General features: G+C 40.1%; 1 long non-coding RNA gene across 1 annotated transcript in view; it reads right to left on the bottom strand.

The window, feature by feature from the left end:
* Positions 1-21901, bottom strand: part of LOC142070925 (uncharacterized) — a 502201-nt gene that overhangs the window by 474926 nt on the left and 5374 nt on the right. The window contains exon 2 of the long non-coding RNA XR_012666853.1: positions 1676-1840. This is a non-coding gene — a long non-coding RNA (uncharacterized LOC142070925). The remainder of the gene's footprint in view (positions 1-1675; positions 1841-21901) is intronic.

Raw genomic sequence — 21901 nt, 5'->3', positions numbered from 1 at the left:
TGTAAACAAAAATAGATACAGGCATCATATACAAATAGGATAAAACATTGAGGTTTCCAATAGTAATACTATTACCGGCACATTTACTGTCCCTGAATGAATTATGAGTAGTAAGTTGAACTAAGCAATATGCAGCAGTATCTTATAGCCTTTCAAATTAAAATAATGGTTTCCTCAACACACAGTTCTACTGATTTTATACAGTTTCTCTTTAAATATATAATGACGATATTAAGGAAAGCTAGGAAGTGTTATCTTGCGTTTCAATATATTTTAAAAAATTCAAATGTATTAAGTCAGGCTACACTTCACATATTTAGTCAATTCTCAGTGGTATTTCAGGAAAGCTTTATTGAACCAGTAGATTGTTTCCTCTTGGATACCGCTGAGACATTTTCATGGAATTCTAAGATGTTTACAGTAAATTAGAAGCTAATTAGTTGAACTGAAATACCAGCACCTGCTCCTGCATTATTTAAAAGAGAGAAAAACATTTAGGGTTTCACAAATGGAGCTAATACTTAAGGGCCTGGATTTCTCCAAACCTATTTAATCATCTCAAAAGGCTGTCAGAATTACTGGGTTATGAAACTGAATCAGTGTATCTTAGATATTTTTCCTTCCTGGAGTTTCAGTGTTGTTATTTTATTAATATTCTGGCAAACAAGGCTGACAATATTTATGAATCCAGCCATAGCATTAAAAATGCATATCCCATTCAGATTTTATGAATCATAAATTGCAGCAGGAAATGAGCAGTTTAGATGATAATTGACTTGTAAGGATTAGAACTGTCCAGGTTTCCCCTTGTGCAAAGAAAAGGTTCATCTGAGGTCTTACAGCTACATGACAACCATTAATTCCCCCAAACGTAGCATCTATCTCCAGACCCACCTACAGGGAATTGTTTTGTTCTGTCAATTTTATATTTTGTCATTAACAAACTAGTAGTAAAGCAGAGGTAGGAGTCATGGATAGCCAGATGACTGATGGGAAAACCCAAGATGACTGAAATCAAACAATAATTATTATTACAATGTGTTGTAGGTACACATGGATCTTTATATAACCCTTAAAAACAGGGTTAAAAACAGAGTGCTAACCATAATGAACTTATAAATTAATCAGAACAATATAATACATAGACAAGCAGTTCCACATGAGCAGGTGTAGATACAGTCAATGAGAAGCTCAAGGCAGAAATGCTTTGAGAAGGAGGTGGGTTTCAAGGAGCCATTTGGAGAAGGGGGTCTCTTGACCCATGGGAAGTGAGAAGCTGTTCCATCCATAGAAGATGATACAAAGGAAGGTAGCAGGAAGACAAGTGTGGAGAGGGACCAAAAGGGAACATTCAGAAGAGACGATGCTGTGGAGCATCAAAAGTTTAAAAAGTTGGGGAGCTTGACAATGATGGGGAGGGAGACAGAGAAGGGATCTGAGGAAGAGTGTGACAGCACACCAGAAAGGGAAGATACAGAAGTATATTCTAGCTTCACATACCTGAAAGTGTAGAGTAACATGTTCAGAAGATGCACACACTGAAAGTTAGATGGATAAATTCCTCCCTTGAGAAAAGTCTGTGGCTCCATCCACTCTGCTCCCCACCCCTCTTGGTCACAACCTGATCTGCTGCACCTTCACCCCCCTAACCCACTCATCTGACCCTGCCTGTTACCTGATTGGAATCACAGCCTGGCCAGCTCCTCACCGTCTTTGCCTCCGATGGCTCCCATTTGGGCACCTCTGAGTTGTTCCTGAGGTGGGGTTGGGTCTCGGACTTCGAGCATGTGCAGTCCATGAGTACATGCTGATTGCAGCAGTGGTGTCCAATCACTTCAGCCTGAGGAGCAAACAAATTTTTTCAGAAAGGTCAAGGGGTCACAAACAATAGTCTGGGGCCAGAGGCTTTGCCTCTTGTTCTGACTTTGAGCCATTGAAGGGGCACTAAAGGAACAGAAACCACACAAAGTACTCTGTTGGGGATTTCCATGTTGTGAGGGGTGTCTCCAGTGAGTGTACAGTTGGCAGTGCTTGCTCCTACAGCTTCTTCCCCACAACCTCTGGCCCAGGAAGCATATCATGAGGGTGGCAGAGGGCAGCTGGAGTGCACTTTGCTCTAGCTACCCATATAGTTGGCATATGGTCCCAAAGGAACTCTTATTAGCTGTGGATGCTAAAGCAGCGCTCAGGCTGTGTGGGGGCTACAGCAGAAAGTCTCGGCACCATAACTGAGTGTGGTTCTCAGCTTTTCCTCTTTTCCCCTCATCTGGGCTGCCCTAGGATGGCTGTGTTGGGGAAAGGAACCACCCTTCACTAGGTGCTCCATAGGCTCAGGCAGAAACAAACTCCTGTTCTGCTCTCCCACATTTGGTAGGAAAGCAAATGATGGACTAGACAGAACTGCTCTCTCCTCCCGCCCCTGCAATGCAGTTAGGGAGATGCTGAGCGTAGAAGGGACAACACAGCTCTCACGGAGCTTCCACCGAAGTGTTGGGTGGCAGCTGCAGAGGCAGTGCCCCCTACCTACTCCCTCGGCACCAGGGCTGATTCAAACATGTCAGATTAAAATTCAATTCATCCTCAAATACAGTGTCAATAAAGCTGACTTTGGGAGCCCTGAGGGCCACAATTGACTGAAGGTCAGTGGCAGGACATCACAGGGCCTTCCTTCAGGAGGCTGCACCCTATGGTACTACAGTGAAGACCCTAGATGTTGCCAGAGCCTCCTTCCTTCCTCCTACACACCTTCCTTCCCTGCTGTTGCTGGAGACAAGGGGGACAAGAAAAGCATCTGCCACACAGGCATTGTGTCTGCTTAAAGCCATAGAGTAAAACGTCAGAGTTACAAACAGCTCAGGAACAGAGGTTTTTTATAACTCTGAAATGTTTGTAACTGAACAAAACGTTTTGGTTGTTCTTTCAAAAGTTTACAACTGAACATTGACTTAATACAGCATTGAAACTTTACTATGCAGAAGAAAAATGCTGCTTTTCATTTTTTTTAATAGTTTATGTTTAAAACACAGTACCGTACTGTATTTGCTTTTTTTTTTTTTTTTTCTTGTCTCTGCTGCTGCCTGAGTGCATACTTCTGGTTCCAAATGACATGTGTGCTTGACTGGTCAGTCTGTAACTTTGGTGTTCATAACTCTCAGGTTCTTCTGTACAAGGTAATGGGAATTTAATTGGTCAGGCTTTCAGACTAAGTGCAAGTGTCTGGACCTGTGCTGGTGCTTTAGCCATTTCTAGTGGAGGAATCAAAACATCACCTCTGACAGGAGATAGATGGTTTCCTGTATATGGTACAGTACATATGGTTATAATGAACAGAATTCAGAGTAGCATCCGTGTTAGTCTGTATTCGCAAAAAGAAAAGGAGTACTTGTGGCACCTCAGAGACTAACACATTTATTTGAGCATGAGCTTTCGTGAGCTACAGCTCACTTCATCGGATGCATTCAGCATCAACAGAATGTGACAGAAGAAATCCTACCAGTTTCTAAAGCTGCAAATTTGCCAGAAGCTTGCTATTTAGGGATCAACCTCTTTCCCCTTTTATTAATGGAGGATGAATGAGAGATGTAGTCTGGCCAGGGAGCCCAGTGCACTATGGCACCACAGGCAGATGCAGCATAATGTCAAAGTGACTCAAAACTAAACATTTTCATTGAGTACAACACACAAAGCAAGCATTTGGCATTTCAAATAAAAAAATTTCTGAACTGCTTGTTCCACAAACATGTAAATGTTTTGACTTTTTGTTCCAATTCGTGTGAAAAACAAATGTTGAAGTATGACAGTTTTCCACCGGACAGAAATTCTGATTTTCTGTCTGGTCACTGTGTACACAAGTTAAAATACAACGTCAGGAAAGTCTGTGTTAAGAATATGTTGATTTCTTAGATTCAAAATACCAATGACTGAGTTTCCTTTCTTGTAATTACTTCATATTACATAAGAATTTGGGGTAGAGGAGTAATCCATATGTGGTCAGTTGAAGCAACAGTTCAATATTTTAACAAGACATGTTATGAATATATTTTATTTATCACGACTTTTAATATGACTAAATTTAACTGATCACAGGTTAAGCAGCAAGTAGAACAATTCACATGGCTGTTCCAAAGCAATCACTTGCAAATCCTGCTGCTACATTTTTAATGTGGCTTAAGCGTTCCTCCTGTAAGTACTGTTAGTATACTATTTTAATTTCTTGTTCTGATTATATACTTCTTTGAAGCTGAAGTCAATGCATTAGCTAGACTCTCACCACCATAAACAAATGTAATCTGTTTCATTCATTGATTAAGCTAATGCAGCCCAAAGGAACATTTTACCATATCACAAGCTGAATTTGGTACAGTATTTATAACTTCTATTCATGCCCTCTTTGCAACTAGATTTTGAAATTGTAGAGGAGATGTTTTGTTTTCTAAAACAATATGTTCAGATAGATGGATAGGTCAACTTTGTAAGATTTACTAATCATTAGACCATTTAAATACACTTGCCAAGGGTGAGAATATAATTTCTCCTTAATGAGACATTTAATATTTTAACCTAAACGACCATATGCAAGTTCCAGCATAGGAGCTGAAATGGGGCTGTTTTTAAAGGACTCTTAGTTCTGTTTTTCTCTTCCAAATCAAACAGGTGCAGCAAGTGTAAGACAGGTAAAGAAAATGAGCAAAGGAGATAAAAAATATAGAAAATGATGCAAACCTTTGTCCGTGCCTTCAGTTGAATTGCAACTAAGAGCTTGTCTATACTTCCAGCTACATTGGCACTGCTGTGATCGATGCAGCAGTGTCAAATTTAATGGGTCTGGTGAAGACAAGCTAAGTCAATGACAGAGCACTCTCCCATTATGACAGGTTTCAGAGTAACAGCCGTGTTAGTCTGTATTCGCAAAAAGAAAAGGAGTACTTGTGGCACCTTAGAGACTAACCAATTTATTTGAGCATGAGCTTTCGTGAGCTACAGCTGTACAGCTGTACAGCTGTAGCTCACGAAAGCTCATGCTCAAATAAATTGGTTAGTCTCTAAGGTGCCACAAGTACTCCTTTTCTTTTCACTCTCCCATTGACGTCTGTATTCCACCTCTCCAAGAGGCAGAAGGTAAGTCAGCAGGAGAGCATCTCCTGTCAACATAGCATGGTGTAGCCATCGCTGTAAGTCGACCTAAGTTACATCAAATTCAGTTACATATTTACGTAATTGATATAGAGTAACATCGGTCGAATTATAGCTTTAGTGTAGACCAGCCCTAACTCAGATTCATTTATTGACCCCAATACTTCATATTCATTCCCTAGGAAATGGAATGTGATGAAGGAAATCTAAAATGCCCCATCTATTCCCTTCTGACATATTAGTGGCCTCTCCCATGACGAGCTTCCCCATGACATAAGATCTTTTTCCTGGTAATCCCCCTAGCATAGCTTGATGTCATTGCAGACCCAACGCCTTTTGAAACATGTATATATTATGGGCCATGAACTTCCATATGTTCTGGGCACAGAAAACATTCTTGAGTGTCGAGCCCCAGAGCATATAAAGTAAGCAGCAGTTGGCCCCAGTGCAGAGGTCAATGGAGGTGCTGGATCCTAACATGAGAAGAATACAGGAGCAAGAAGTGGTACTTGAAGATAGAGATAGAGTGCTCTGGAGTCAGACTTGGAAAAGAAACAGATGAAACCTTTTGCACAGGCACTGACTCCATGGGTGCTCCGGGGCTCAGGAACCCACAGAAAAAAAATAGTGGGTGTTCAACACGCAGGAGCCAGAACTTGAGTGTGGAATGTGATGAGTTCTGTGCTGCTAACAGCTTCTGCCCTTGGGGCAGGGAGTTTGTTTATAACCGAGGCAGGGTGATTAAGATAACAAAAGGCTTGTCATTAAATTAAATGAAGGATCTTTAGATGATCCTGAAAGCATTCCCAGGCACTCCAGTTAAAAGATAGAAAACAAAGGGTAGGAATAAATGGTCCATTTTCAGAATGGAGAGAAGTCAATAGCGGTGTCCCAGGAGGGGCTTGTACTGGTCTGAGACCAGGGCTGTTCAACATATTCATAAATGATCTGCAAAAAGGAGTAAACAGTAAGGCAGCAAAGTTTGCAGACCATACAAAATTACTCAAGATAGTTAAATCCAAAACAGACTGCAAGGAGTTACAAAGGGATCTCACAAAACTGGGTACTTAGCAACAAAATAGCAGATGAAATTCCATGTTAAATGCAAAGTAATGCACATGGCAAAATATAATCCCAACTATACATACAAAATGATGGTGCCTAAATTAGCTGTTAACCATCAAGAAAGAGATCTTCAAGTTATTAGCAGTACTCTGGAAGCACTATGTTTCCAGAGTACTGCAAATTCATAAGGATCCTTCTCACTGTGCTTGGATTATCCTGAACTCATTCTCCAGCTTCAGAAGACTTAATCATTATCTCCAGTCATCAGTGGAGTAGATGTAACTGAATAATGTAGGTTTCAGAGTAACAGCCGTGTTAGTCTGTATTCGCAAAAAGAAAAGGAGTACTTGTGGCACCTTAGAGACTAACCAATTTATTTGAGCATGAGCTTTCGTGAGCTACAGCTCACTGCTGTAGCTCACGAAAGCTTATGCTCAAATAAATTGGTTAGTCTCTAAGGTGCCACAAGTACTCCTTTTCTTTTTGTGAATAATGTAGCTGTCCTTAACATACATCAAAACAATACCAGGGAATTAGATGTAAATAAGATTGCTGACACTTTCATCTAGAAAGCTACAGTGAGACATCATGTCTTTAAACTTCGACATTAGTGAAGACAGCTTGTAGACTGCAATGATTTGAACATACTGTAATTCATGATAATGTAATTATGTAGTTCATAATAATTTAATCATTATTAAAATAGTAAAGATACCAATGATAAGCACATTTAATTATTAAATATGAAAGAAGTGTACAAATACCCCCCCCCCCCCCACCCAACACACACACCTCTTCAAAAGCACCCACCGGCAAAAACAAAAGTCAGCACCCATGACCTTTTGGATAAATCATTTTAGGAATGGTCTCACTAAAGCATTTGTAAATGCAGAAAAGCAACTGAAATTTATTTTGCTTTTGAAAGACCCACAAATGAGCTGGGGATTTGCAATTACAAAGGAAATTTAAATAAATATCCAATCTGAACTGAACTGCAACTGCCCAAGTCTTTCGGGTTTTCCATCAATATTTGCAATGTACTCAATCGAAAAAATACATGCAAGAGTCCATACAATAAAGGAAAGATTGTATGCTCACTATTTCAAGTAGATCAACCTCCTTTTACTGATTAATCAATACAGCTGGTCAAACATTTCCTACAGAACATTTTACTGTAAGAAAATACTGATGCAATGAAATCTAAACATTTCACAGGCACTTGTTGATTTTTGTCAGAAGTTTTTAAGGGAAATTATTGATATGCTTCTGTATTATATACTTTAAAATGGTTTGATAAGGCTGAAATGAAAAAAAAAACCAAAATATTTTGTTTAGTCAAAATCTCAGAATTTTTCACTTTTTCTCCCAATTGGGATTGGAATTTAAAAATCTCAGCATTTCCCACAATGGGGAAATTCATGTTTTTGATCAGCTCTATTAATCAGCTAAGTGTGGTCTACAGAGCAAAATTAAGAAGTAGTAAAATGAACTTATGCTGCCCTAAATGCTAGTAATTGTTAACACCTTTCATCTCGTTGGATGCTAGCACTTAAACTCTGACAAACACAAGTGTCATAGAGAGGTTGCACTTGTATTCAGCAGTGAAGGGGATTTATATGCAAAGGAAGTTCTGCCATTGAACATTTGGAGCACTACCCCACCCTGAGAAATGGAAATATTTAATCAGAGTGAAATAAATTTTCCATCAGTCGAAGCTTATGGGCCATTAGCAAGTGTCAATTTAACAGCATAACACTTCCATCTTTCAGATGAAAGATCCATCACAGAGCAAGATGCTTCAGTGCCTTAATTCCCCCATTCCCTCGCCCACAGCTTGTATAGCCCACATTCTAATTGAGAGCTCTAAAGTAACTGCAGCACTGAGGATTGTGAAAAACCCAAATTTGTTTGGGTTTTTTGTTTTTTTTTTTCAGAAAAAAACCCTCAACCAGGTAGTTCTTGTTTTTTGTCATTCCTACTCCCCCCAGTTTTTGAACTATTTATCCCCTCTGAAGTATTTACATGAATATAACATATATTTGGAAGCTCCTTGCTTTAAGAAACTAGTAGGTTCTAATTTAAGTCTACAAATAAAAAAAAAAACTTTAGTCTAAAAAGTTAAAAGGAAAGTGATGAAACTGGATGAATAAAAAAAATAAGAAAATTATAGTTCTATCAAGAAGCCAAGAGGAATGGGTGGAAAGGTTGAAGAGCGGGAAATGGCTAAGAATGGAAACAACTTCCTTTGGATGTTGAAGAGAAAGGAGTGAGTGGAATTGTGAACTGTTAGGGGGAGCTTAGTCTGTTAAAATTTAGAAACTTCTAGAAAGTGTGCAGGGCATCTGAATGTGATTCTGTCCAAGCTGGATACTTTACCTTATTTGTAAATCTTTATGGTATTTCATTTATTAGATAGCCATTTCTAACTATTAGCTGAGAAAGCTGCTAGTTAATACTAGAAAGAGCTTAGTTTTTGGTGAATGCCAAACATCAGTGTATGAATTTACCCATGCCTAAAGTTGAAGGGAGTGGTAGGAAAAAGTGATTGACTAGACTGAAATAATGAAATCAGAAAACTTTTCTAAAATAAAATGTAAATATTGTCAAGAGCAGCAAAAGAGAAAGGATTTATTTCCATCTCAAAAAGTGCACAGAACAGGTTCCTTTGGATTCTTCAAAATCATATGTCATTTAAGTCCCCGTTCCAAGTTTCCTACCAGCTTTTCTACATCAACTTTATTCAGGAGCAGATCTGAGTCACAAGTCCCCTTAATTTATTCTTAATCTATTTTCACCTTTATTATACAATTTCAAACAGAATAATTGTCACTTATAGTATCTGAACATGTAGTTATGCCAGACAATAACAATAAACAAGATGGAATTGGTAGGGACACAAGTTACCACATTCTGAGATACCAGGAAGTCTTCCCTCTCCCACGATAGTCATCACCTCCTCTGATCTCCTAAGTCTAGAGTCCTTCCGTTTCTGGTGCAGTTTTTCTCTGATTTTGGCCTTGTTCATTTAGATCTTTTATTCATTTGTAGGTACACTATTACTCAGCTTTTCTCCAGTCAGGTTTTTTAACACATTACCTGTGTATTTGTATATAACCCATAGGTTACGCATGCATAAAGCTTCAATTACCCAGCCTCTGCATTTTTCCAGCTGTTTTGCAGTTTTATGTCATGTTGTTTTGTGTCACCCCTGTTCCTGGGTATCCCCCATAAAATGCTTCTTGTTGTTACAGGTTTGTGTAGTTTTTCCCCTCAAAACTTTTCCAGCATGACATGTTACCTTTGTTCTGACACCAATAACATTATTTTAAGCAGATCAGTAATTCTGTGTAAAAGTGCTGGCAAAGCCACGCTTATGCCAGCTAGATCTTGGCCTAAATGTTACCTTTCTAAAACTCATTCACTATCCATAATCATTGAAATGTAACTAACAATGCTCTTAATCTTACCACTGGTTAACCTACTATTTAGCAATTCCTCATTGGTATATTTCAATATTATAATTCAATGTGTGTGTATTATCCTCCCCCTTAATCTATTGAGGGGTGTGGAAAACTCAGTGACCCTTTTTGCCATCATTTCCTATCTTCTTTAAACTTGGGTTTTCAAAGGCCTTTTTCATTCTAAGTCCAGTTTTGTTTATGAATAGTTACAAAAAAAAAACTTCATTAGAAATTTCCCTGTGTTACACTTTGAGGGGTATCTCAATTTTAGGGCCTTGATATTTAGATGTTTTTTAAGGGAACCTTAACAGTCTGTTCCACCTGTAATACAGACAGTGCAGCCAAGAGATGTGAAATATCAGACCATTTCTGTGTCAGTCCTAGATAGTCTTATTGTTTTTTGTTGTGTTTTGATTCTCATGGTTTTAGTTTTCTTTGTGTTCATTTTCAGCCCTATTAAGTGTGCATAGGCCTAGAGATCTTTTGTTGTGGCTTACATGTCTCTGTAGGTATGGGATAGCAAGTTGATGTCATCTGCAAAGTCAAGGTCCTCTAGCTTCTGTATGAAAGTCCACTGTATGTCCCTTGGTTGTTCTGTTGTCTCTCATTTCCCAATCCATTACCAGTAAAAAGATCATAGGTGACATTACGTATTTGTCCGACACCCATAATAACCTCAAATGGGTTAGTCAGTTCACTGTTATGTATTACTTGTTATTTCATATTTTCACAGAAGCTTTGAAGGATGTTCACAAATTTCTAAGCGATTCCATGGTGGTGTAGCAACTTACATAAAATTGTTCTATACACTGTATCACAGGCTTTTTGGAAATCTATACAATTCATAAAAAATGGCTACTGCCATTAACTCAATAGTTCTATGATGAAACGCAGGGTTACTATTTGATCTATACATCATTTCTCCTGCCTGAACCATGTCTCTTCTTGTCATAACCTTGAAACTACTGCTTTTGCCTTTTACATAGCACAAAATGAGGGATTTAAAGCAATGATGGAAGAACCTAGACGTAGATGTATTCCTCCAGACAGATTTAAACTCACCAGCCCCATCCTAGACTCTGCAAATAAAAAACAAGGAAGGAAGAAAGGAAGAAATAAAGACTCAACAATGCCATTAATCAAGATACATGGTAGGAAGTGAGAAGTGACTGCAGCTAGTCACATATTTTTTGAAAAGTTTGAAATTCTGGTGGAAATTTGTGCTCTCTATTATGCAACATAGGCAACTTCTATGACTCTCTTCATCCTGGCTTCAAACAATGGACTTACTAACAATTGAAAGTTAGTAAAGGATCAGAAAATTTGGGCTAATAAACCCTACCAGCTTAGTGACCCTGGCATGCTGCTATTGTAATAACTCATTATTGAGAGAGACAAGAGCCACCTATTCAAATGCAAAAAACACATTCTGTAGCACCTGGGCTTTATTTGTAGGCCTCTCATCCATGTACTGCTCTGACCCAAACATGCTGGGCTTGTGAAATTTGGTGGGATTTCAGCTAAAGATGAGAGGACAGCCACACTGACTGAATAGGATAAAAACTGCATTGGCTATCAAGTTTAGCTTTTCAATCTCACACATGTCAGAATTTTATAGTATTTAATAATTAGGTATCTGCCAACTGTATGGGGGAAGTATTCTAGAGCAGTAGTACTATCCAACTGTTTCTTAAAGCAGTGAGCTTGTGGATTCAAAACAATCTAGTGCCAACTGTGTCAACCCTCAATCCCCAGCTCACTTTTAAGTTGTGCCATAAAAGCTGCAGGCCTCTGGAAGTTTTATAATGGGGTGAAGAGATGTTTTGCTTTGGTTCATTTTAAGCATTAAGTGACTGCAGCTTATACATATTTATGATTTAAAATTTCAAGACAAACAGCTTTCACTCTACCCAGCCTTATGCAAATGGTACTTTCCCTTTTTATTTTCCTAGAAAGAAAGATGGCTTGGAAAAGGGGAAATTGATCCTGAGCATTCACAGTTGTCACTTGTGAAAGCATTTGCTTCAATGCTTTGTGTCTTCAGCTTCTGCCAATACACAGGGTTCCTCTTAGGGTATGTCTATACTGCAATTAGAGACCTGCAGTTGCCCCATGCCAGCTGACTCGGGCTCGCAGGGCTCAGGTTAAAGGGCTGTTTAACTATAGTGTAGATGCTCAAATTGCAGCCCAAGCTCTGGGACTCTCCTACCTCGCAGTGTCCTCGAGTCCAGGCTCCAGACCGAGCCCAAATGTCTACCCCATAGTTAAACAATCTTTTAGCCCGATCCTGAGTCAGCTGGCACGGGGCAGCCATAGGTTTTTAACTGCAGTGTAGATATACCCACTGCATACTAGCCATCTGTAAGACAGACAAGGAGCAACATTCCAACAGAATAAAGCTATTCACTGTCTTGGCTATCAGAATGCTCCCTTTCAGCTCACCTGATAGAATTTCTGCTCACAGATCATGAGGGTCTTATTTTGAGTCTCTCAGCTGTGATCCGTTGCAATGAGCATGCAATGACCCCAGCCTTGGTCCCTCCAGTCTGTACCTCCAGTACTGCACAAGGGATTGCGGGGAGTGGTGACGTATGAACCAGTTATGAATAGATATGCAATTTTCTACACTACACGAGAGCAGTTGTATAGTGCTTTAATATTTCTGTGTCGAACAAGAGAAGGAGAGAAGAGAAGCAAGCAAAGAAGGATAAAACAGAGAAAACAAGAGTGAGTCTGAAGGAGGAAAAAGCAAGACACTACCAAAACAGGGAGTCTGTACAATGTTATATTAGAAGACTTCATCATGATTTAGACGAGAAAGGGATGTGAAGCTTTAAAATCTGAAATTTCTGTGGTATGTATATGTGATGTTTTGGGACTCACCCAGACCAGTAAGGGATTCTGTCACCACCTGCCTTGTAACTTTGGTTGCCTTAATGCTAGGCTGCTATAACTCAGAGCTCTGACCCTACTAGCCAGCCTTCAGACATAAAGGTCTCACATGCTGGCTTCCACCCATCTAGTTGCTCCTTGCAGGGTGATCCCAGTGGTCCTTCTGATCCCAAGTCTCCCCAAATCTGGCCCCTGAGTTCTTAACTACCAGACATTAATACTTTCTCCTTCTTGTTTGTCACCCCCAAAAGACATAAGAACACAAGAACAGCCATACTGGGTCAGACCAATGGTCCATCTAGCCCAGTGTCCTGTCATCCAACAGTGACTAGTGTCACATGCTTCAGGAGAAATGGACAGAATGGGCCAGTTATCAATTGATCCATCCCCTGTCATCCAGTCACAGTTTCCAGCAGTCAAAGGTTTAGAAACCCTCACAGCATGGGGTTGCATCCCTGACCATCTTGGCTAATAGCCAGTGATGGACCTATCCTCCATGAACTTATCTAATTCTTTTTTTTAACCCGGTTATATTTTTGGCCTTCACAACAACCCCTGGCAATGAGTTCCACAGGTTTACTGTGTGTCGTGTGAAGTACTTCCTTTCGTTTGTTTTAAACCTGTGCCTATTAATTTCATTGAGTGGCTCCTGGTTCTTGTGTTATGTGAAGGGGGAAATAACTCTGCCTTATTCACTTTTTCCAGTCCATTCATGATTTTATAGACCCCTCTCATATCCCCCCTCAGTCATCTGTTTTCTAAGCTGAACTGTCCCAGGCTTTTTAATCTCTCCTTGTAGAGAAGCTGTGTCATACGCCTTATAATTATGGTTACCCTTCTCTGTACCTTTTCCAGTTCTAATATATCAAGAACTGCACACAGTATTCTAGATGGGGGTGTACCATGGATTTATAGAGTGGCATTATGATACTTTCTGTTTTATTATCTATGCCTTTCCTAGTGGTTCCTAACCATGGTTTGCTTTTTTGACTGCACTTGCACATTGAGCAGATGTGTTCAGAGAACAATCCACAATGACTCCAAGATCTCTTTCTTGAGTGGTAACAGCTAATTTAGACCCCATCATTTTGTATGTATAGTTGGGATTATGTTTTCCAATGTGCATTACTTTACACTTATCAACACTGAATTTCATCTGCCATTTTGATGCCCAGTCACACAGTTTTGTGAGATCCCTTTGTAACTCTTCACAGTCAGCTATGGACTTAGCTATTTTAAGGAATTGTGTATCATCTGCAAACTTTGCCACCTCACTGTCTACTTCCTTTTCCAGATCATTTATGGATATGTTGAAGAGTAGTAGAATGCTGGTGCCCCTAGGCACATGCCTACTGTGCCAAATTGGAAATCCAGCCCTGCTCATGATCATTATTGTTTTCCTTAAACCTCCAGCTCTTGGAGTCAAGTAGACATGTGATGATTTCATCCTTCATTCTTAAAGCAAAAGTAAGTTTCTAATCCCTGTGGCTGTGGAGAAAGCTTCAAAATGTGACCCCAGTGCACCTTAAAAGCTCAAAAAGCAGAAGACAAATAAAAAGAACACCAAATCTATTATTTTTACATAATCTCATGATTTTAAAGCCAATCTGATGATTTTTGGTCAGCCTGACTCCTGATTTTTGAACATCTGGGGTTGGCAATACTGCTACAGATCCTTGGAAAACCCCACTATTTACCACTTTCCATTGTGAAAACTGACTATTTAGTCATACCTTTTGTTTCCTGTCTTTTGATCCAGTGACTGATCCTTGAGAGGATCTTCCCTCCTAGCCCATGACTGCTTCCTTTGCTTAAAAGTCTTTGGTGTGGGATCTTTTCAAAGACTTTCTGAAAGTCCAAGCACACTATATGCACTGGATCAACTCCAGGAGTTAAATCTGCCCCCATTTATCAGTCCATTTGGGGCCACGCACTCCACCTAGATTGCCCGATAGACACCTGCTTAGGGTAAAAATAAACAAAGTTTATGTAATAAAAAAATCACAGATTCAAAGATGAAGTAGCAAGAAAAAGCAAACATGACAAGTTACACAGAAAATAACCATAAAGATGCAATCTCAGGCTTTACACCTCTCTATTAACTACATTTCCTGCTTGTAAGCAGTGTTGCTGTAGCCATGTTGGTCTCGAATATTAGAGAGACAAGATGGGTGAGGTAATATCTTTTATTGGACCAACTTCTGTTGGTGAAGGAGACAAGCTCTTGAGCTTACTCAGAGTTTTTCTTCAGACCTTGTCTCTTTAAAGTCCCCTCTTTAATACAAGTTACCTATTGCCTCTTAAGAATTTCCCAGTATGCCCTCTGCCCTACAGGGGATCCAGTATTTCCCAGGCAGCACCCGGCTTACATGCTTGCCCCCTCAGTTCTTGGATAGCCTTCACTTCCAACCCCTTCTCTTTTAACAGGATTTGCAGCTTTTTTGTCTCTCTTGGACTACGGCAGGGATCGGCAACCTTTGGCAAGTGGCCTGCCAGGGAAATCTGCTGGCAGGCTGGGACGGGCCAGTTTGTTTATCTCTAGCCTCTGCAGGTTCGACCAATTGCAGCTCTCACTGGCCGCGGTTTGCCGTCCCAGGCCAATGTGGGTTGCTGGAAGCTGCGACCAGCATATCTCTCGGCCCACGCCGCTTCCCACAGCCCCCATTGGCATGGAGCAGCAAACCACAGCCAGTGGGAGCTGGGATTGGCCAAACCTGCGGACATGGCAGGTAAACAAACCGGCCCGGCCCGCCAGGGGCTTTCCCTGGTGGGCCGCGTGCCAAAGGTTGCCAATCCCTGGACTATGGTAATCCATGGTTACATGGAGCTTGTGTTCTTTAGTTTTCGAAGACTGGGGTTTTCTTTTCAGTTTGAATGCCTTTCCATTAACTTTAATGATCCACCATTGTCTTGGGTTGTACGAGGCTAGGTGCTTAGAGTTAGTTTCATTGTAAACAACTAGCCTGGGAGGTGCCCTCCCTGCCTGATTGCTTCCCCACACTGCTGTGAGGTGATGCTGTAGTTGCACTCCTAGCAGTTACAATTACAATGTTCTACACCTATACACACATGCCTACATTCATAACCCCTATAGATATCTCCTAATGATCATCAAGTTCAGACCATTACGGCTTTCATAAAAGACCTTACTTGACTTATATTAATACACAATAACATTGTATGCAACTAGTTGATTCAATTACTTTTTCTTTAGGGTTCAGCCCCCTCTTCTACCCTTGGAGTGCCTGGACTTTGTCTGTCACAGCATATCCCACACTTTGAGACCCAGGATAGATAATGGAAATTCAAGACAACAACAGGATATGTGGAGATCCTTATTTATTTGTTTATATCTTAATATGATTTCTGCTGAGTTCACAAGCTTGGCTATGAAATTTTATTTATCAACTCTTACAGTGGAATATTTGCACTCTATATCCATTTATTAAATAATTTAAAACCATGGCAAAGTCTTGCTTCAAGTTTAATCACTTACAATAGGCACCAGCATAAAGATTTATAGATATAAAGCCTAAGGTCTCTTGTTCGGTTGCAGAGTAAATCTACTAACATTTGAATGGTTGCTAAATATTTAATGAAACAATAAGCTCCTCAATTTTTTTAACGTAACATGTCTTTTCATCTGTTGTGCCTGAAGAAGAATTTCATATATCAAAATGCACAAGTAACTTAAAGCAATTTTCACATGTCACAGTTTTAAAATATTTCCTCTCATAAGATTCATTCTTCAAATTGTGTCATGATTAGGCAATAATTGGAAGATACTTGTAAGTTTTTAAATTTTGCTTTTTAAGACTAAACTACATTATGTTCCATGTACAAATTATTAAAACCCTTATGTAGTAAATCCTTCTGTAAAATTAACAATTGGGAAAGGATCTGTATACTTGTAAAGAATTTCTGATTTAGCAAAAGTTAAAATTGCAGGAAAAAATATACCAAAGAACAAATCTCTGGAACTACTATCCTTGACAGGTTTCAGAGTAGCAGCCGTGTTAGTCTGTATCCGCAAAAAGAACAGGAGTACTTGTGGCACCTTAGAGACTAACAAATTTATTAGAGCATAAGCTTTCATGAGCTACAGCTCACTTCATCGGATGCATAGAATGGAACATATAGTAAGATATATATAGATATATACACACATACAGATAAGTTGGAAGTTGCCATACAAACTGTGAGAGGCTAATTAGTTGAGATGAGCTATTGTCAGCAGGAGAAAAAAACTTTTGTAGTGATAATCAAAATGGCCCATTTAGACAGTTGACAAGAAGGTGTGAGGATACTTAACTTAAGAAAATAGATTCAATATGTGTAATTAGCCAGCCACTCCCAGTCTCTATTCAAACCCAAGTTAATGGTATCTAGTTTGCATATTAATTCAAGCTCAGCAGTTTCTCGTTGGAGTCTGGTTTTGAAGCTTTTCTGTTGCAAAATTGCCACCCTTAACTCTTTCACTGAGTGGCCAGAGAGGTTGAAGTGTTCTCATACATGAAGTGTTTTTGAATGTTATGATTCCTGATGTCAGATTTGTGTCCATTTATTCTTTTGCGTAGAGACTGTCCGGTTTGGCCAATGTACATGGCAGAGGGGCATTGCTGGCACATGAAGGCATATATCACATTGGTAGATGTTCAGGTGAACGAGCCCCTAATGGCATGGCTAATGTGATTAGGTCCTATGATTGTATCACTTGATAAATATGTGGACAGAGTTGCCATCGGGCTTTGTTGAAGGATAGGTTCCTGGGTTAGTGTTTTTGTTGTCTGGTGTGTGGTTGCTGGTGAGTATTTGCTTCAGGTTGAGGGGCTGTCTGTCTCCCAAGATCTGTGAGAGTGAGGGATCATTTTTCAGGATAGGTTGTAAATATTTGATGATGCACTGAAAAAGTTTTAGTTGGGGGCTGAAGGTGACAGCTAGTGGCATTCTGTTATTTTCTTTGTTGGGCCTGTCCTGTAGTAGGTGACTTCTGGGTACTCTTCTGGCTCTGTCAATCTGTTTTTTAGCTTCAGCAGGTGGGTATTGTAGTTTTAAGAATGCTTGATATTGATCTTGTAGGTGTTTCTCTCTGTCTGAGGGATTGGAGCAAATGTGGTTGTATCTTAGAGCTTGGCTGTAGACAATGGATTGTGTGGTGTGTCCTGGATGAAAGCTGGAGGCATGTAGGTAGGAATAGCAGTCAGTAGGTTTCTGGTATAGGGTGGTGTTTATGTGACCATCGCTTATTAGCACAGTAGTGTCCCAGAAATGGACCGCTTGTGTGGATTGATCTAGGCTGAGGTTGATGGTGGGATGGAAATTGTTGAAATCATGATGGAATTCCTCAAGGGCTTCTTTTCCATGGGTCCAGATGATGAAGATGTCATCAATGTAGCACAAATAGAGTAGGAGTTTTAGGGTATGAGAGCTAAGGAAGCATTGTTCTAAGTCAGCCATAAAAATGTTAGCATGCTGTGGGGCCATGCGGGTACCCATAGCAGTGCCGCTGACTTGAAGGTATATATTGTCCCCAAATGTAAAACAGTTGTGGGTGAGGACAAAATCACAAAGTTCAGCCACCAGGTTTGCCATGACATTATTGGGGATACTGTTCCTGATGGCTTGTAGTCCATCTTTGTGTGGAATGTTGTTGTAGAGGGCTTCTACATCCATAGTGGCCAGGATGGTGTTTTCTGGAAGATCACCGATGGATTGTAGTTTACTCAGGAAGTCAGTGGTGTCTCAAAGATAGCTGGGAGTGCTGGTAGCGTAGGGCCTGAGGAGAGAGTCCATATAGCCAGATAATCCTGTTGTCAGGGTGCCAATGCCTGAGTGATGGGGCATCCAGGATTCCCAGGTTTATGGATTTTGGGAAGCAGATAGAATACCCCTGGTCGGGGTTCTAGGCATGTGTCTGCACAGATCTATTCCTGTGCTTTTTCAGGGAGTTTCTTGAGCAGATGGTGTAGTTTCTTTTGGTAATCCTCAGTGGGATCAGAGGGTAATGGCCCGTAGAATGTGGAGTTAGAGAGCTGCCTAGCAGCCTTTTGTTCATATTCCAACTTATTCATGATGATGACAGCACCTCCTTTGTCAGCCTTTTTGATTATGATGTCAGAGTTGTTCCTGAGGCTGTTGATGGCATTGTGTTCAGCACGGCTCAGGTTATGGGGCAAGTGATGCTGCTTTTCCACAATTTCAGCCCATTCACGTCGACGGAAGCAATCTATGTAGAAGTCAAGTCTACCCTTGAATTACAGTCATATGTAAACCGGTGTTTGTCTTCTTTATTCCACATTTTCATATGGGTAAGTAATGATTTAGCAAACATTACTAGAACTAGAACAAAAGCTAAAATCTACATTTATGACTTTTTGGGAATAAAACACTGGCATAGCCATCTCCATTGGTGATCTCTGGTCTTGCAGTCAATTTCCAGTTTGACTTGCCCTGAATTTCACTTTAAAACAGATTGTTTCCTGTGCTGAGAAAAGCAGCCACAGTAAGATATTTTCTTAGCTGAGATCTCTGCTTTTACTACATGAAGGGAATATGCTTTCACCCTTGAGTTTAAAAGTGCAATTCTTCAGCTTGGAGATTTATTTTTTAAACGACTGGCATAGTATATTCTAATAGGATATGTTAAAGCCATCTGTCCTCTTAATAAATTCTACAAAGCTGTGGGAAGCTTGCCAAAACCACTTGGCTGGCACATTACCTAAATGACAAGGCTTCCGTCTCTGACTTTAGTGACAATCATTCATAAATGTCAAATTTAATCAGGAACTGAAATTCTATGGGATATGGTTGTGGAATCTCCTACTCTCCCATCATATTAAAAAACATACTAAAACACTATGATAACAAAAAGAAAAGGAGTACTTGTGGCACCTTAGAGACTAACCAATTTATTTGAGCATGAGCTTTCGTGAGCTACAGCTCTCTTCATCGGATGCATACCGTGCTCAAATAAATTGGTTAGTCTCTAAGGTGCCACAAGTACTCCTTTTCTTTTTGCAAAGACAGACTAACACAGCTGTTACTCTGAAACCTATGATAACAAACAAATAGATACAGATAAAAGAGGAGGATCACAAAGTGTGAACAGAAAGAGGTCAGATACTTGGGTGCCATTGACCGCTGTGTGCAATTCCAACAGACAAAGCAGCCATGAACCTGACAATCTGGCCAATAGAAATTCCTTTGCTTAGGGGAATCCTCCGGTTACACACAGGGTGTCTCTGAGTGTCACTGAAGACGTTCCTACATTATTACCCTACCCAGATATACCCAGGCAAAGGGCACATCTTGGAGGGGGAGGAACAGAGGTATGGCCGAGATGTCACAATACCCCAGTAATCCCCAGCTGCTGGAATTGCCTTTGAGGCTGCTCTACTTTATGTTAGGGACCAAACTGACACAAACTCATCTTTCTACCAGTATCATCTCAAGAATTACATCAAACACAGCTAGGACCCCATTCAGGGCCTTGTTTCAAAATTCAGGGTTTCTACAGAGGCCAACTTAAGTGAAAATTTATACTCCAACAAATCAAGCACATTCAAAATTGTCAATATTTTCATTGGGATATATCTCGAGTCCTCTCTCCTCTTATGAGAAAGTTTTGTCTTTCCAGCACCTCCAAACAAACTTAAAATCCCATAAAATTTCAGTCAGATCTCTCCAGAGCAACCTGGGTCAGTCTGGTAAATGGCCTGTGATAGCCTGATTTTATTGCTTAGTCTCAGAGACCATTACAAGGTACGTTGCTTTGTCAAGTATCAGAATAGGAATTAACACTGGAAAGCTGAGAGCTTCAGCTTTGTAATGATATATGGGGGTGGAGGGTTCTGTCTTCAGTGGGGCAGAAGGTATAAAAATGACATTATTAAGATTATACTCTTGCACCTGCAGTGTATGTTATGCATAAGAACAGCATCCTGCTTTTTGACCCAGTCAGTCCACCTCTCAGAAAGTCACTCTGTCACTGTAATTTCCATATCTAGGTTTTCAGATGAGCTCTGAGCACTTGCCCACCTCCTCATTAGACAAGGTCAAACAGGACTAATGCATGGAAGATTTACACCTCATTAGAATTGTCTTCATTGCTGTTATTTCACAAGCTAACAAAACAAAAAGGAATTATTCCCCAGTTAGTGCCACGCATCTTTATCTAGCTCATTAGCATTAGCATAACTCTTTTCTCCAGGGCAGCTCAGGGCTCAATTCTTGAAGGAAGGGCTGAGAACAGCAAAATTATAGTACCAAGTGGGACAGGCAGGAAACACTTTCCTGATTTATAATCAGGTCATCTTTACTGCAGCAAACACTCCCGCATTGTTGGGCTACTTAGATCAGCACATCAATTCTTCATCCATAAGAAACTAGCTTTCATTCCTGACAGCTGAGGCCACACATTGGAGGAGAGGCAGATTCCCACCCCTTACTTCACTGAGGGATTTTAACCCCCTAACCACCATGCACTGTGCAAGATTTATACACACAATCACAAAGCCTTTAAATAAAGTCATTAATGGGGAAAATATTGTGTTGAACATCACTGGTAACTACATGAATGCACTACTTTTCCCCTTTGACAAATAGGCAGGGATGGTGGTGTGTGTAAGCCACTGGACTGAGACTCAGGAGACCTAGGTTCAATCTCTGGCCCTAACAAACTTTCTCTGTGACCTTGGTCAAGTCACTTACTCTGTGACTTTGTTCTCTATCTGTAGGTGAGGTGAGATCTCTAGCTCATAGAAGTGTTTGAGGATAAAATTCATGTTTGTGAGGTGCTCAGATACTATGGTGATGAGTTTCACATAATAAGTACTTTGATAGATAGCAGTCTCCGTTGGGAAATTCTTTCAGCAAAGTACTCAGGCACGAACTCAGTGAAAATAATGGGCCTAAATCCATCCATATTCAGCAAAGTACTTAAGAGCACATCCTTAATCATCAGCAATAGGATTAAAATGAAAGTAGTTTGAGATTATTACTCTCAAACCAAAAAATTGCAGTCCCTGTTCTTAAAATCAAAAGCAATCTGTTTCTATTGTGCTCTATTTTACTGTGGATGGTAGCTGAGGCCCAGATTCTGTCTATTAATCAGATTAATTAATCTAATTAATCTATTAATTAATTAATGGGCTATCACCAGCAGGAGAGTGAATTTGTGTGGGGGGGTGGAGGGTGAGAAAACCTGGATTTGTGCTGGAAATGGCCCAACCTGATGATCACTTTAGATAAGCTATTACCAGCAGGACAGTGGGGTGGGAGGAGGTATTGTTTCATATTCTCTGTGTATATATAAAGTCTGCTGCAGTTTCCATGGTATGCATCCGATGAAG

The sequence above is a fragment of the Caretta caretta genome, chromosome 1, assembly GCF_965140235.1.
Source record: "Caretta caretta isolate rCarCar2 chromosome 1, rCarCar1.hap1, whole genome shotgun sequence".
In the NCBI taxonomy this organism is placed as follows: domain Eukaryota; kingdom Metazoa; phylum Chordata; order Testudines; family Cheloniidae; genus Caretta; species Caretta caretta.
The sequence above is the reverse complement of the archived record's forward strand: the minus strand, read 5'-3'. Positions and strand labels throughout refer to the sequence as shown.